This window comes from Protopterus annectens, chromosome 16.part0, assembly GCF_019279795.1.
Source record: "Protopterus annectens isolate FY-2018-M chromosome 16.part0, PAN1.0, whole genome shotgun sequence".
In the NCBI taxonomy this organism is placed as follows: Eukaryota; Metazoa; Chordata; order Ceratodontiformes; family Protopteridae; genus Protopterus; species Protopterus annectens.
Window position 1 is genome coordinate 599,268,082 of NC_056750.1, and position 17,385 is coordinate 599,285,466.

The window sequence follows — 17,385 nt, forward strand, 5'->3', positions numbered from 1 at the left end:
TGTCCCAAAGACTCCCCCATCTGTGGAATAGACTCCCTCTCCATGTCAAGCAGAATACCTCATTATCCCTTTTTAAGCACAACCTGGATGGGAAACAGAAAATACACCCCTGGGATTCCACCTGTGTCCCTGCTATATAGAGGATTTGGGTGTTGACTTGTCTAAACATAGGCTAAACTCTTGGCTAGGCTTATAAGGGCCTCAGGGTCAATAGCCTAGTAACTTTTATGATCCTGTGACCTCTTTGATTTACTCTGTTGTCCTTGTATTCATTACAGTCCATCTCCTGCATTTCTTCTATAATGCACTTTATTGCCTACCCACCCTTTCAGCTTTATTCTACCTTCCTTAGATCCCCATTTTGTCTCTCTGCACCTTTACAACTTTCCTCATCCTTGCCTCACAGACTTATTCCTACAGTGTGCCACCTAAATTCCTCTTCCTTGTCATAATTAGCTAAATCCCTTTCTTTAATCCTTCTTCAACACTGTACTGCAGAACAGTGAATGCTAATAGTCTCAAAACCCCTCAGAATCTCACATGGTATGAGCAGAGTAGAAAGGCAAGTGTAACATCATCAAGTCAGAAAAGGACATGTTGCAGAAATGGAACATGGGGAAAGGGAGAGGGACGAGGTGAGTGCATTACACAGACTTTAGATGTGTAGTCTCATGTAGGGAATTATGGGAAGAAGTAGGCTGTAGGGTTTGTAGGAGAGTAAAGCTACTCTGAGATGAAGTCAGGTTGCTGTAAGGAGTTCTGATGATGATTAGTACAGGAGAATGGAGCAGTGTGTTCAAAGGCAGAATGTTAGTGAGGGTACATCAGGACTGCTAATGCAAATAGGAATAATAAATGGTACAAGGAATCATGGGAAGCAAAATAATCAACAACAATAAAAGTGGAATTCAAAACAGGGTGTACTGGTGGGAACTCAGAAGTTAACTTCAGAATGTAAGGCAACTGAACTATAAGTGGAAAGGTACAATGGGAGAGTTCAAAGCTGAAGAGGACAGTAGTGATGAAGAGGACAGGATTACTTGTCATGATGAGAGTGACGGAAGGAAAATTCTCAAAAAATAGGATGGAAAAACAGGAAGGGTAACAGCACTAAAATTCCAGAAATTATATGATAAAATGATCAAGGGAGAAAAGCAAGCATAAACAGATTAAAGGGAGTGGAGTGTGTGTTGATGTGACAGCTGGCATACTTGTATTGGCAAATTAGGTCTACTTTAGTTGGTTGTGATTTCAAATTGTCAAAACCCATATGGCTGAGACCAAATGATCAACTGTTTAAAATATCAAAAACCAACTAGGAAGAAAAAATACAGTTGCACGGAGGTGGGATTGGGGAATGTGTCCTTTTCCCCACTGTAGTATAATCTGAAAGTTAGTGTATATAATTGACATGAGGTGGGGGTACAGAGGGGCTTACCCCCTGAAAAAACACTATTTCTTCTTTGTCCTAGTTCAGTATTTTAAATTTTTGATCGTGTTGTCTCACCTGTAAGGGTTTTGATAATTTAAAATTTCAACCAACTAAAAGAGATCCTGGGAAATTACAGTAAAGATGTTATTAGGTGACGGCAGAAGAGTTAGTTTTAGTAGATACTGTGTCAGGATTTACACTGAACAGAGTAAGTCAACCTCTACTGAAAGCAATCAGAAAATAAGTGGGGTAAACCTCAAATCGTTGTGCATGTCAAGACCAATAACTGCTGACATGACAGAACGCAGCACTAGAAATGGGGAGGGTATGCAGGGAGGTAAGTAGTGCAGGGATCTGGTCTGATTTGCTGTCACTGTTGCTATTAAGGAGGAAAGGAAAGAGAGGATTATTGATTTCATGAATGCCTCCGCTAGTGGTATATGAACAGAGATCATGAATGCCTCCGCTAGTGGTATATGAACAGAGATCATGAATGCCTCCGCTAGTGGTATATGTCATGAATGCCTCCGCTAGTGGTATATGAACAGAGATCATGAATGCCTCCGCTAGTGGTATATGAACAGAGATCATGAATGCCTCCGCTAGTGGTATATGAACAGAGATCATGAATGCCTCCGGTAGTGGTATATGAACAGAGATCATGAATGCCTCCGCTAGTGGTATATGAACAGAGATCATGAATGCCTCCGCTAGTGGTATATGAACAGAGAGCTATAGAATTGGAAGTGACTCGTGATATAGCTCAGAAACTATTTTATTTTATGTTTTATCTAGTACAGCAGTAAACCCACTAAGCGCATACCTCTTTTCACGATTGATGCAGGAAAACCGTCTGGTTTAGTGACTTGCGTAGAGTTAGACAGTAGGTAAAAGGAGATTGATGGAATCTTACCCTGGGCTGCAGGATAGACTGTTCATCACACAGCACCTTAATCTTATGACCTAAACTGCAAGAACCGGTGTCCTGGACCACTACTGTCTGTCTGTTTGTGAAGAAAACTAAACAAGGTGTGTTAGAATAGCATTAGAACAAAAGTCTCCCTTAAAATGAAAAAGAGATGTCAGAAGGACCAGTGCAAGTGCAAAGAACAGAGGGAGCACAAGGGGTATGAATGGGAGGAAGATAACTACAGAGGGCACTAAAGGCAATACATGAGGAATCATGAATGGTACAGTACATGAGGAAGTGGTAATGCTTTTGCGTGACAGAAAGCTAGTAAAACAGAGTAATTTATATGCTCTGGGTGTGCAGAGAGAAACACAGACTGCTGAGGATACAGCCTAGCATGTATTGATACTTGGATTCAAGATTTATTAAAAGGAACTGAAAAGGCAGATATGATCGTAGTGTGCACTGTGTATTCAGGATGGGGATAAAGCACTGTGAAGAGAATAAGAATGAAGGCAGGAAGTAAAGATTAATATTTTGGCCTTAAAGCGTTTGTTACATTTTTTCTTTTAGGCAGTGAACGTCTGATAGTGCACACAATGTGCATGGGCCTACTTTTTTTTTTCTTCTTTTTTATGTTTTAAAGGTTGCAATTATTTTTGAATGCAGTCTTACACTCTCGAACTAATTGTTTTCTTAGATGCCACACTTTAACAGATCCCGATGGCCTTAGTGCTTTATTTTTAATATTTATCTCTGTATTTCCAGCTTAGCAATTATTTTTATGTTTTTTCATCCTACTTAGGTTTTCAGTTGTATATTTATACATGTTAATTCATATTATGATTTGCTTTTGACACACAAACCTGATGAAGTATTAATTTGATACGAAAGCAATATTTGTTAAAATTTTTGCATTTATTAATATTTATTCTGGTAGATAACTGCGGTGGTGGTGTTGCGGTAGTGTTGTCACCTCACAGTAAGACGTTGTCCTGTACGATTCTCATCTAGAGCATCTTCTGTGTGGAGACATGCATGAATGAGCATACCTTTGTTGAAGGTTGTGCGTCAGGGCTGGCAACTCGGCACGTAAAAATCTACTGCCAATCATTAGCAGACTGGAGTTCCACTGTGGCGACCCCTAACCGGGAAAAGTCGAAAGACACAACAACATTTTGGCCTTAAAGCTAGAGTGGGAGATGATGGGTGTTTACTGGGCAGCTGTTGCATACAAACCACCAGAAATAGGCAAGAATTTGACCACAAACTCAAAGGTGGAATTAGCAGATATGCAAAGAGAAGAGGAACCATATCCATGGACTATGGACTTTAATTCTCTAATAGTGAAACTGGAAAATGATCACAACTAGGGTTAGATGGCAGAGAAAAATGGTAGACTGTTTGGTGAAAGAAGGTATCCAACAAAAAGTGAGCTATCAAAATTGGTTTCTCTCATTTCAGCTACCTTCTTGAACACTTTAGAAAATGTTGAAGTATTCCTTTTAGGCATGACAAGATTGTTAATATCTCACTGTTTGTGATCAGCCTGTTTAGCTATTTTATTAGATAATTTAAGTATTAAGCCTCCATTCCTAATCCGCATTTTTATTTCTTTTGCTCCTTTCCTCTTTCTGTAGATTATTTCTACTTTGTATCTAACCTTGACATCAGGAACTATGCCCCTGTTTGCTCACCTATGCGCTTACATTCCAGTAAAGCCAAACTTACCATGAATGCTGGCACTACTAATTAAATTTTTCAGGTTCATATACATACTATTGGATCCTTAATTGCAAGCATCCAGAGCTCTTTCCTCATAATTGGTTACTTTTCAGGTTGGAAGTGGCATAGTTAGAGCCATGCCTTGTAAACTTGTTACATGTCTAAAGAGTGCAATTACACATTTGCTTATCACTCTCCTCTCCTTACACGAGGCTAGAGGAAGGGTCTTCCACACTATTAATACTGTACTTCTCTAAGTCATTAGGATCCCACTTAATGCTTTTGGGTGCTGTCTTTGCATATCTTACCAGATTTTTTGACCCTTTAACAATCACTGCAAGATTGATGAGTCATGGGGGTTTGCCCTTGACTAGCTGAGTTTACCTGTGAGGGAATGTCTGAGTGATAAAACATCACTGGGGGTGGGCAAACCTCTGTGCTCCATGGTTCAGCAGTGACTATTACTATTACATGATGCAGCCATTTGAAAATAGCATGCCTTTAACTTGACTGTGTGGTGGAACCCTTTCCTTGCACTGAATTATTTCAGCAGAGCTATCTTGATGATGCACAGTGCATGAGCAGATTCCACAATGGGCTAACACAAATGCAGTGCATGTCGGAGGTATTTGAGAGTAGAATGAAGGAGTTATGGCTAAAAGCAGGCAATGAAAATTCAGAGCAACCAAAATGCATCAAACTGGTGAAGAGAATTTTTCTGCATTATGTTGCTCACCACTTAAAGGGAGGAAAATGACTAAATGGGTCTATATCATATTCTCGAAAGCCGACAATGTTGAATCTGACATTGTCAACATGAGAATATCGAACGCTCAGAATCTTGAGCGTGTAAATGGAAATCTCTCTAAGGGGAGATTTTCATTTACTGCAATGTAGTGCAGTCTCGGAGTTGGTATATTTAAGTAGCAGGGGGGCTTGCCCCCCTGCTTAAACCCATTAGGGTACATTTTTCTTTTTTTGTCTTTGTATAAGGTCGATGTTTGAAGACATCGACCATATGTTCAATGTTTTCAACCGTCGATCTTATAATATAGACCCCTTTAAATATGGGATAATAAGGAAAATGTGAGAAAAGAAGTAAGGCCAGCTGAAGGTCAGATTTGTCAGGTCACCATAAAACTAAACTAGAAATGCAGATAGCTGAAGGAAGCTAGAGGCTATGGTGATGCAGCATGGTGCTAATGGAATAAGAATCCAGCTTAGGATACATCAGAGTGAAGAGAAGAATTAAATAATGAAGCAAAATAAGTAAAAACAGGAGCTAACCATAACTGCAGAATGTGGTTGTGTTCTCAGGAGAAAATGGTACATTGAATAAAGTGTGATAATCATCATATAATAATCAGAATTTATAAGATGTTAGCCTCCAAAAGTAAACATTGGAGTTCTGTTTAAATTAGCAAGATGGCTGCATTTTAACTTCTAGTATTCCACCATCACAGAAAGTTGTCATTCAGAAGAAGCCTAGGTAGATGCTAAGTCCTAGCCTGCAGCATCGCCTTAAAGACTCTCAAGACCTTATTCCCCAAAGATAGACATTGCTGCCTGAAGTGTAACCTAGGTGGGCTGAAGTAGGAATTGGTTGCAGTGTGCAGGATGAATATGGTGGTGAGCTGGAAATTATTCAGTCTCGGGTAAGGTTTGAGAGTTCTGAAGTGTTTAGCTGCTTCATAGCAGGCTTATATGCACATCAAAATATTTGTAACATATTGATATAAATGTTTTTTTTTTTTGCTTTTAAAGTATAAATTCAGCCTGGGGAGCCACAAGAAACTAAATGGATTAGAGGAGTATATTTTTCCCTTGGATGCATTTTTGAAAGCAGATTTTTTTCATTTATCATATAATGTGGGTAATATGTTGTAAAAGTAAATAGAATTGATGGCATATTTTACATCCTCTGATCTCAGAATATGTATCTTGAAATGCAAGCAGCTTTACGTTGAATCATTGTAACAGTAATCATATCACATTGTGGACAGTTTGATAATCATATACATCTAATTTCTAAAAAAGTGAAGTTCTAAAAAAAAAATATTTCTGATAATGGTAAAAAAAGCAGGTCAGGGAATTTTAATGTCAGACCTTCCCACTAAAGTGAGGGCAACAGTCTTTTGTGAGGAAGCATTTATAGTAATAGAAATAAATTTCACACAGACCAATCTGTTTTGTGTCCTGCATTGCTTATATAATAACATCAATAAAGCTGCAGGATGAAGGCTGCTTTAAGCCCAAAGCAGTCTTCAAATGTCCTTTGAAATGGATCAGATTATATGGTGAAAATATCCAATTTTCTTTAGAATCTGAAGTGTTTTTTTAAGTCAAGGAGTAGGACTATCTAATTTGAGGCCAGTTAAGCAGTTACACTGCTTGTGACCATTGTAATTGTTCTCCAAAAGCAGGATAACAGAAGTAATACACATTCATAAATATAACTACATTTAGATGACAGGCAAAAGGCATTTTGTATTTGGACGGTTGTCTTTTATTTATAGATACAGTATTCATGTTATAGGTTATGAATTTTGTATTACTGATTTGGTCCGAGTAAACTTTTTTCTGTTGTAAATCTGGCCTAAAATTATTTAAATAACTTGTGAATGAATGTTGGGATTGTATCATTAATATTACAAAACTAGGAAGCATTAAATTGTACAAACAAATGATATATAATTACTAAATTCTTCTTTGGGTAGAAGGGTACCTGTGAACTAAGCTGTGTGCCACCCAGGGCTGTATGTTGTAATGCCTGCAGCACATGTGAAATACAGCCTGGATATTTTGTATCAATGTGCTATGATACAGCTCACATTATGCTTGAGGACTCAAGGGTGCTTGATTGGGCACAAGAAATACCAGAGTTACTAATGTTTCCCTTTTTGACAGATTTGTACTTCGCACTGGCACTGACAGTGCAAATCGAAGAAGAAAGCCGGTCTAGATCAGGCTGAGACAAAAGACAGAAGAAGAGTATAATTTGACCAGTACCAGAGCAGTAAGAATGCAGAGGTGTCTGATGGGAAATAAAAGAATAGATAAATGGGGATAATATAAACCAATACCTATTAAGTTAACAAAGTGGACAGGATTTCTGAATTTCTGTGTATGGCAAAAGAAGGTTAAATAAAACATAATAGGTGTAAAAAGGTCTCCAAAAACAAAGTAAAAATTATAATGGATATGTTCTGGCTTTAATGAGGCACACTTAGAACTGACACTAGAGACTGCCAATGTTATAAAGAAATAATGTCATTTTCTATACAATGACATCCAGCTTGATAAATTAGGCAGAGCATTTCTGAATATAGCCAACTATCGAAATCTGCCTTGCATATATTTTGACTGTTTTTTTACTCTCTGTACATAACTGTCATTTGAGAAAATGTTAATATTTGATAGTACCTATTTCCAGTGTAAATTCAAATGACTCGGTCATTGTGTGAAATAAATAAATCTTATTTTTTTATATTTTTAGATGCACTGCATTTGATTATAGACTTCTAGAAAATACATTAAAACATGAAAATCTGCATAAATGAATCTAATATTTCCTCTAAGGAAGTTGTAATATACTTCATTCTGAATGTATTTATTTCAGTAAAAAATAACTTATTCTATCAATATCATCAACTGTATGTTTTAAAATGATGAAAGGCAGCACTCAGTAGTATCTTAAGATGCTTAAAACAATTTCTTGAAGCACTATTGTTCCTTTTGAATCAAACTGCAATGATAAATAATCATAGGGTGGATATTCTGCGCTCCTTATGTGTTTAAAAATTATGCATTGTTTGCAAAAGGGAAGACTCCCTGATGTATTTTTCTTCATCTAGCATACTAAAACATTTTGCAGCAAAGTACAGTATTCTTCTGTCCTGGGGAAATCTGCAGTCATTAAAGTGCAGAAAACTATCATTCACAAGCAACATTAAATTCTTTACAAGGAAAGTAAATGGAGAAAAATAATCAGTTGTTGCAGACATGCCAAGCCATGACGTTTTAATTCATTTTTATTAATTCCATTACATTTTAATGTCTGTCCATGTCATATTTTATTGTGCTTTTGATTATCCCCCAAGGCTTTAAACATATGAAGATGCCCTGCCTAGCAGAGGTGAAATGTCGCCTTTACTTGCCTTCTAGTAATTTTTTTCCTGCAGTCACATTACTTATTAAATGCAATTTTAATCAGTTTTAGTCTGATCTGAGTTGTAATGTATGCACCACGTAAAGTAATTACCAACATGTGCAAATGCATCTGCATATCGAGTGAAAGCAAAGCTGACAGTATCCCACACGGAGCATATTAACACTTAAGTAGTTCATGAAACACCATGATTATGCCTAAAATGGCTGAATTACAGCTTGGTTTACTGCTGCTAAAGTGTGAGACCTGACCTTAACGATGCTTAGAGGGGTACTTAACATTTGTTAAGCACATTTGTTAAGCACCCCTTTATGTATTATTAAGATTGGGCCTGCACTAAAAGTAAACAGCACTGACCAGTAAACAGCAGCAACAGGACAATAAACTGCTTCATTTCAACTCCTGTTTCTGTCCGCTGTCTGTTAAAGTAAACTCACTAGGAATATGTAAGGATGTCAACCACTTCCCCACTGTTCTACAAGCTTTCAAAGCCAGCACAACACATCCTTTCTTTTTCTTTTTTCTTCTTTTTTTTTTAAATCTTATGTTTGACTAATTTGTGTAGTACATGGAGCAGATAAATCTCCATTCACTACAAAAAATTGTGATCGGATCTCCAATCGTAACAAAGTATTGTGTGTTCTTGACATGGATGCTTCTCACTCAAGGTGAATTTCTTGACATCCATTTCTCGAACACATAATATAAGTCTTATAATCGGTGACCTGATCATAATCTTCAATGTAGAGCATGGAACACTATGATGACTTTCCAAATTCAGGAAAAATACAACTTTAAGCACCTTTCTGACATAACAAATATGATAAAAGTGTATTGTTCACATGCATAGGTGCATCTCAGCATCTAGGGAGTAAGTGCCTCAGTGCATTTGCATTATTCTCATTCTGTATTTATTTAGCTCTTCTTAATAAAAAAAATAAAATAAAAAAACTTTGCATACTTTTTATTAAAACACAGCCCAAATAAATTTAGTGTATGCTTTGATGACTTCATCATAGGGGATAGGGTGAGGTGTGTTCATAGATTTAATAGATGCTTCTTAATGGCTTGATCGTAGGGAAAGCAGTATTTTTAAAATATTTTTTCACAAAAACAGCAGCTAAAATTATTCATTGATGGGTCAAAACGCTGTTGGGTACATCTTGCAGCACATACCATGATGTCACTGTAAGAATTTATACACAAAAGTTTAGCACCTTTCAGTGCTGTTAAGCTCTAATCTTGTTGTAGATCATAAACAGCAGCAACCATGGGACAGTGGGTGGAAGCTAAATGCTGTAATATTTTACATTTTCTGGGTGTGGCATCCTGAAGTTTATTGCAGGATTTTACAGGATCATTTGGTACTCCTCACATCTGGCTGCTGTCCATGAGGTAGTGCCAAGTGTGTTAGCGCTTTCAAGTACTGTATGCTCCTTTTTGTGTATTGCTAGTAGTATGTTTGGGTAGCTAAATGTCCAAGTACTACAAAGAATTAATAGCAGTTCTCCATGATAATAGTTCACATATTATTTGTTCCTGGCATGGGTGTCAAGCACAGACTTTGCTTCACTCTCCTCTTGAGGTGCAATTGCTAACATAACAAGCTGGTTATGATTTGAGGACCTGATCATAATTTCCTATATAGTATCTAGCACAGTCTATTAGCCAAGCTCATAATCTTAGTGAATATTGCTTCTTTATATATGTGGTGCTTCCAAGATAGTGCCACAAGTATGCAAAGTACTTATGAATCATGTATTTAGATATTTAATTATTCAAAATGAATTCTCATGTAAATTCTTTTCATTAAGTAATTGTAAGTAGATACCCTAAAAGTGTTCTGCAAATGTTATATTTTCTTCAGACTGCTATATATACTGCAAATTAAATAGTGAACATTGTACTTATAGCTGTTTTGTGATCTCACCATACTGAAAAAAGCATTGCACATTCACAGGGTTGAATCAATAAAATACTAGAACACAAAACAGCACCCACACAAAAATGCAAACACTAACCAGTACCATGACATTTTTTCCAGCTGGGCAAGCTCCCGTGTGTCCTCTGTGTGGGGGAAGGGGGGCAAACTACCCCAACCATATTTATACTAACTCTAAGAGCTTGCAAACACCAAGACAGAAAAATTTAAAACAATTGCCTCTGCACACTGTGTGGCATGGAACATGCAGTGAATTCTCAATGCAAACACTGATCTGAACTACATTGTCTAGAAACATAATGAGTACACATTCTCTACTAAACAAAAAAATAATGTAAAAATGAGCTCCCTAGCCACAGGAGTTGACTAAAACACACTTGACTACATGTAGAGTTGACATTCTTTTTTTTGACATTTCCTCAAAAGAAAAAAAAGGTTGATATTGCCGATGGACCTAATGACTTGCACAAAGCAACAGTTATGCCAAAGGCTGTTGTGATCAGTTCACTATCTCAGTAAGCAAACATACAAACAACAATAAATAAATATCCTGTCAGAGCTATGCTGAATGTACGGTTTGATGCATTGGTCATAGAAATGTCTTGCTGTTTTCATTTATTGGTACTGGGCAAAAGGAACAGCAAGTTATTTTTTAATTACTTTAAAACCGACAGTGAGGCATTTATTTTTATTGCTCTTGCAGGACTGAGGCTGATGGCTTCTGTACCTACACACAGTTGGCTAATTCATACAGTGGTAGGGGACATGGGCATCCTGGGCTAGGTGAGAACCAACAGCCCCCCCTTCATTCCAGTAATACAGTGAGGGCTTTATTCATCTATGCCATTATGCCATGGAGCTGGTTGGAAATGTGGCATGTTATCAGTAAAGAAGCGGTCTTCCTACTGATGATAGTAATTATATTTGCAGATAAATTCTGTGCCAATTTTTTTTTAAAAATAAAGATAACTATGAGAGTGCTACAGCTAGAAAAGGGTAAGTCCTACAGATTATTACAGACCTGTCACTGATGCCACAAATAAAATCAAAACCACTAGCTGGTCCATGATAACATGTCTGGTATTTTTTTTTTCTGGAGTAAAAGCAAACCTTACCAAAACCTATCAGTTTTGCTAAACTGTTATTAAACAGATATGTTCCTGATCTGCAGTACCAGTCAGTGTTATTAATCAAGGGGAGGGACATGTCATATCCTTAGAATATTAGCTCTATCCACCTTACTTGTATTTCCTGTAAAACTGAGGCCTTATCTGCAGTGGAACTTTTCCTAAACACTGCAGGTGATCTATTCCATTTTAAGGTGGAACACTCTGGGCATGTTAAAGGAAGACAATGCTTTATGAATTTGGCGATATTCTTTGAAGACGTAACATCAGCACTTGCATATGACTCCCTATCCATGCTGCTTACTTTGATCTTCCTAAAGCTTTCAATCCATTCCCCATGAGGGACTTATGGAAAAAATATCTACAGTAAAGATGCTACTTTTTTTTTCTGTTGGTGCTGTTGATTTTTACTTTATCAGTGGCAGCTGGTGACTGCAGAGATGAACTAATGGGTGGGGCTAATTGGAATTGGTGGAACTCTATGACAGGCCAATATTCACTATCTATGATGAAACAACAGATGGGGTCAGTCATACTCATCCACAGACTGTCTCAGTACCCACTCATTATAGCTTCTTTACAGACTATAAATGTCAGCTATTTGACTGCAGTCAACAAGGCTAGACTTAGGTTAAATGGAGTCTAAGACAAAGGTCTCAATAGGCTCCACCCAACACTGTTCTCCCTTGCCCTTCTCCGGTGCCCCTCCCGTTCCCCCCCATCCTACCTTCATTTTGTTTTTGTTTTGTCAATTTGTCTTCACTTTTAGTTTTCTCCTCCATCCTTTTAACATAACCTATCCAGCCAAAACTCTGTGGTAATAAGTGCGGAGGAAGTAACTGAATTAAGCCGGGAGGTCTGGAGGATGCTAGTCCTACAGAAGTCATAGGGATTTCGATGATTTTACATACATCAGAAGGTTTTTTTTTTTTTAATAATCTTTTCATCCAGTGATGGCCTAAATAAAAATCATAAGTAAGGAAAGAAAATCAGTCTTATTTTTTTTTTCTTTCAAGGAAAAATAAGTTGTGTTTAAAGCTTAATGTTCAAAGCTAAAGAAACCGTAATCACCAATAAACTGAAATGATAACTTCTTGTAAGGATATATAAATCATATCTGGGAATAGCGCCTGCCCCCTTAACGCCCCAGAAATGATAGTCACTTTCTTTGTACCATCCTGGCATTAGATTGAGATGAAAGTAAAATTGCAAATGGCCACAGCCATACAATATACACCTGACGTTCAGGGGATGAAAATCAGTGCACCTGGATAAAACCTATACACAGACAGGAAGTATCTCTCAGCTCAAGAGTCAAGGTGAAGGCTAAAAAAATATTTGTGACATTGGACCAAAATTTACTGGAGAAAACTGGCAAAGGAAGCAAGGTATTGAGAGCAAATACCTAGAGAGGGAAAGGTACTAAAACAGAAAGAGACCAAGAAGACATGGACTGCAGGCTAGAGACTGCCTTACCTATCAGGGATTGATATCAGAGTATAGGCAAAAAGAAGGAGCTAGGAGAATCCTAAGTGAAATACCTGCTCTAGTAGAGTCTTTAGTAGAATCTAGAACAGAAGCTGCAGTTAAAGGGATAATTAGTATGACATATAAAATATTGAGTGATAACTATAAGAATTAATTGGAGGAAGTTAGAAAAGACTGGGAAGAGAGGTTGGATAAGCAATTCAAAAGAATTTTTCCTCTGTTAGATGGCAAATGTTGGAAGTATGATGGGGGAGAAAGAGGTAAATGGAAACATATGTTTTGGGAGTGTAATGAGTTAGCAGACTAAAAATTCCCTATAGAAAGCCATGCCAGAAATGCTGGGTGAGCAAATGGGTGTAACTAAGGAAAAGTATGCATGTATGTATGTATGTAATTTTCGATAATGTGTAATTTGATGATGTCATCACTCAATGTAGTGTGAATTCAGGTATGTCGTCTCACTGAATGGTGGTTCAACACAAAGTGGTGATTTGATGTTTTAAATAGAATCATCCAAAAAACAACACAAACATTATGAAGGATAGACCAAAAATATGAGGCAAAATCAGATATTTTGCAAACTCAGGGACACTTGAGAGCAACTCTCCCCCCATACATACATGTACACTCATATCATATAGCAACACGCACACATATGACCATCACTTACTGCCACTTGTATGACTCTACACCACAGAGCTTTAATTGCTCTCAGATGAATGAATAAGTACATAACTTATCTACAGAAATGTATCTTGTTATCTAAGTGTTATAAGAGTACTGTTCAATGCATTGCAATCCCTCACACCCCAACCCACATACCTCTCAACCGCTTAGTTCAAGAATGAAGGAGAAAGCTAAAAATGAGACAAAATACCAAAATCAGGGATGGATATCTCTTTGTATATACTTAGAAAGTTATTAAAATAACAGACTTTGTATCCACATGTTTTGCCCGAAGGCTATTGAGTCCGAAATTGAAATGTCTGTTATTCATTGGCTGAAAAAAATAAACATTATTAAGAATAGACCATTATATGATACAAAATCAGAGACATTCTAGAAAACCAGTAAGAGTTGAAAGTATCTACACCCTATATATTATACCCCATACCTCATAAACTCTTAGCATAAAAATTCTGGTCAAAGTCAAAAATAATGGAGGTGAGGGGAACAAAAATAACAAATGGGGACGATACACCAGTACTGCTCTTAGAAAATTAGAAAGTCTGCATTTTGAAGGCTATGAAGTCTGAAACTCAAATACCTATTATTTAGTGACTTCATTCTTTAATGATTTGCCAGAAAATCCTTAATTTATGAAAAGTCAATAAAAAAATCTAGGCATTCTTTAATGTTCTGGACAGTTGAAAGGTATGTTATACACAAGCTTTCACACACACACACACACACACACACACACACATACACACACGAATTAATGAGTGCAGGTGAGGATGGACAGGATTAGAAATGAGTATATTACAGGGTCAGCTCAGGTTGGATGGTTTGGAGACAAAGTCAGTGAGACAAGATTGCTTTGGTTTGGACATGTGCTGAGGAGAGATGCTGGGTATATTCGGAGAAGGATGCTAAGGATGGAGCTGCCAGGTAAGAGGAAAAGAGGAAGGCCTAAGATAATGTTTATGGATATGGTGAGAGAGGATATGTAGGTGGCTGGTGTGACAGAGCAAGATGCAGAGGACAGGAAGAAATGGAAACAGATGATCTACTGTGGCAAGCCCTAATGGGAGCAGCCAAAAGAAAAAGAAGAAGATAAATAATATCCCATTAATTTATTTCAGCTTTCTGCTGTCATAACTATAAAATAATACCCAACTCTGTGTGTGCGTGTGTGCGCGTGCATAACTACCTTGATTTTGGCTAAAAATCTGATCTTGCTCTGTCCCTCCTAATCCCTCCTGGTGATTTGGAGAAAGGTAGATTACACTTAATAAATAATGGCATTTGCTAGAGTTATACACATTTTACTTCAGAAAATACATATTAATGCATATTATCTTCTCTCAAATTTTCAAGGTATTAAAGTGTCCCTAATTTGTTTTGTCCCTGAGAGTACTTACCAGCAACCATTTGAAATATTGGGACCTGCATTAGTGACTCCAGTAATATGGAGAGTGAATTGCTGAAAATCTGTACTCAGAATATTCTCTTTTCTCTGAGATATACATATCTCAAAATTAGTATATATAAGTTCAATTGTGGGGTGTTGTCCCACTTGTCTGTGTTGGTCTTTCTTTCAGTGTCTAATCATTTCAATAGGGACCCGAATTTAACGTTTTGGTCCTGGCTGGTATCATATGTAGTCCTTGTTAGAATGAATGAATGAGTAAAATGTAATCAGCCTCATAAATCCAGGTCACCATTCAGTTCCTTGTTCCTTCTTTTTTTTTCCAGGCTGCCTTTATCACCTAAAGCAGATTAAATCAATAAGAAGTAGCCCTCACTGCTTCATGAAGCAGCCTAGTCATCCTCATCCAAAGTGGCATTTTGCTACTTCAAAAGTGCCTGAAGGCCTGTGATAACATAGGGCTGTTCTTGAATTAACTCTGCTGAGAAGCCAATTTTTTTTAGCAGAACTGAAAACTCCACCCATGTAAGGCCACGTGTATGTAGTTCCCATTTCACAAAATAGCAGCTATGAAAATTCTTGTATTTTAAATATGGCATTAAAATAATGATTAAAAAAAAAATTTAACTATATTTTGGGGGGCTGCAGCCCAGCAGCCAGTACAAGCCATTTCTGTTTTTTATTAGTATTCTTCAGCCATATTGACTTATAAGACATACTTTTTATTGAGCTGTAAAGTGAATGTCAGTACATACATTATTTGGAGTTCAAGACTTTAACACAGCAAGCCAGGGTGAGGAAACTTTACCTGTACATTCTAATGAAGGGAAGCTTCAGTGTTCTATAATGGAACCTCTTTTCTTCCAGACTATTCTTCTCATATAAGAAGTGTGAAATGAGCTATGGATAACTATATACACAGATAAGTGCAAACTAGTTACTTCAGTAAAAGATGCCTTAGTCTCTTAGCTAAAGTACAGAAAAAATGTACCTGGTGCAGTAAACATTGTGACCTCATTCCAGAACAACCTGTACCTCTTGACACTGATCCTACAACCTTGCTACTAGTATAGGGCTGGCCTTAAGTGAAATGGCACGCTGGCTGATAAGCTCAGTAGCATCCTCCACCCACACTGCCCCCTCCCCACCATGATCTTTCCACGTCATCCCAATTTTCTTTTTTTCTACCTTTTAATACTTTGTTTTGCTCTTCAGCCTTTTATCAATATGCTTTCAACACGTCTTAACTGAACTATATGTTACTGCAATAACAGAGGAGAAAATAATTGAAATAAGATGAGGGTCTGGAGGCCAATAGGCCCCCAAAAGCCCTGGGGTCTCTAAATATTTTAAGGTACATGTTTGCATTTTAGAGATTTGCCCTACCTTTTTGAGCAAAAATAAATAAACAAACATGGACAAGGAAAGAAATACTTATTCCTGCATTCTTTCAGCACACCCTAACTGACAGAGTGCACTGTAATAACTATGGATTGAATAATGAAGCTGAGGAGTCTAGGGGACTAGTCATGGGGTAATAGATGCTCTAAGATGCATTTTAGAGCAATTTCTAACTTTTTGATCCAGTGATGGCAAGACCAAAAAACACAAGCAAAGGCATTCGGTCTTTCTTTTCTCTTACAAGGAAGAAATACAGAACAGCACTTCACAATAAAACACTTACAAGGATATATATTCATGTCTAGGAATAGTGCCTGCCTCCCTACCCTGTCAAAAAGATAGTCACCTTCTGTCTATCTCTCAAGTGTTAGACTGAAAAAAACAACACATGTATAGCATTTCTCCTGTCCCCTACCCCCAAGAGAGAGACATTTTCTGTGTACCTCTCTGATGTCAGACTGGGATGAAATTGAAAGAATGAGTAGAATACAATAAGATATTTCAAGCTGTTGGTGTCAAATGTATATAGCAGCCTGCTTCTTTTAGCCCTACCTTATCCCCCTAAAAAATGACCACTTGTATATGTGTCTGCTATTCATTATGACGAAAGTGAAAACAATAACTATCACACTAATGTATTCAAACTTGCTGGTCCTAAACAGAGCACTGCCCCCAGACAAGCTATAGTGACATACTCTGCATACCTCAGAGGGTTAATTGTAAGAAAGATTAAAACAGTAGTGACCACACAAAAGCTACAGTGAGCTTCTGTGCATGTCTCTAGTCAGGGTAGATTTTAGACTATATGAGGTTCAAGGCAGAGGCAAATACTGACTCAAAATCGACTTGTTTAGCCTGGAGTGTGTGGGGGCCACCTGGCTCCCCAAAAGATCTGAGGCCTTGGATGTTCTGTGATGCATCGTATACCTTATTTATTGTAACGTGCCCATACAAATGAATTAAAAAAAAGAAGAAACATACCCAGAAGAGGTATGGCGCTATGCACGTGCCTGGCAATATTGTGCATGTCCACAGATACAAATCTGTGATATCTTTCATGTTGTCACACACACACACACACACACACACACACACACACA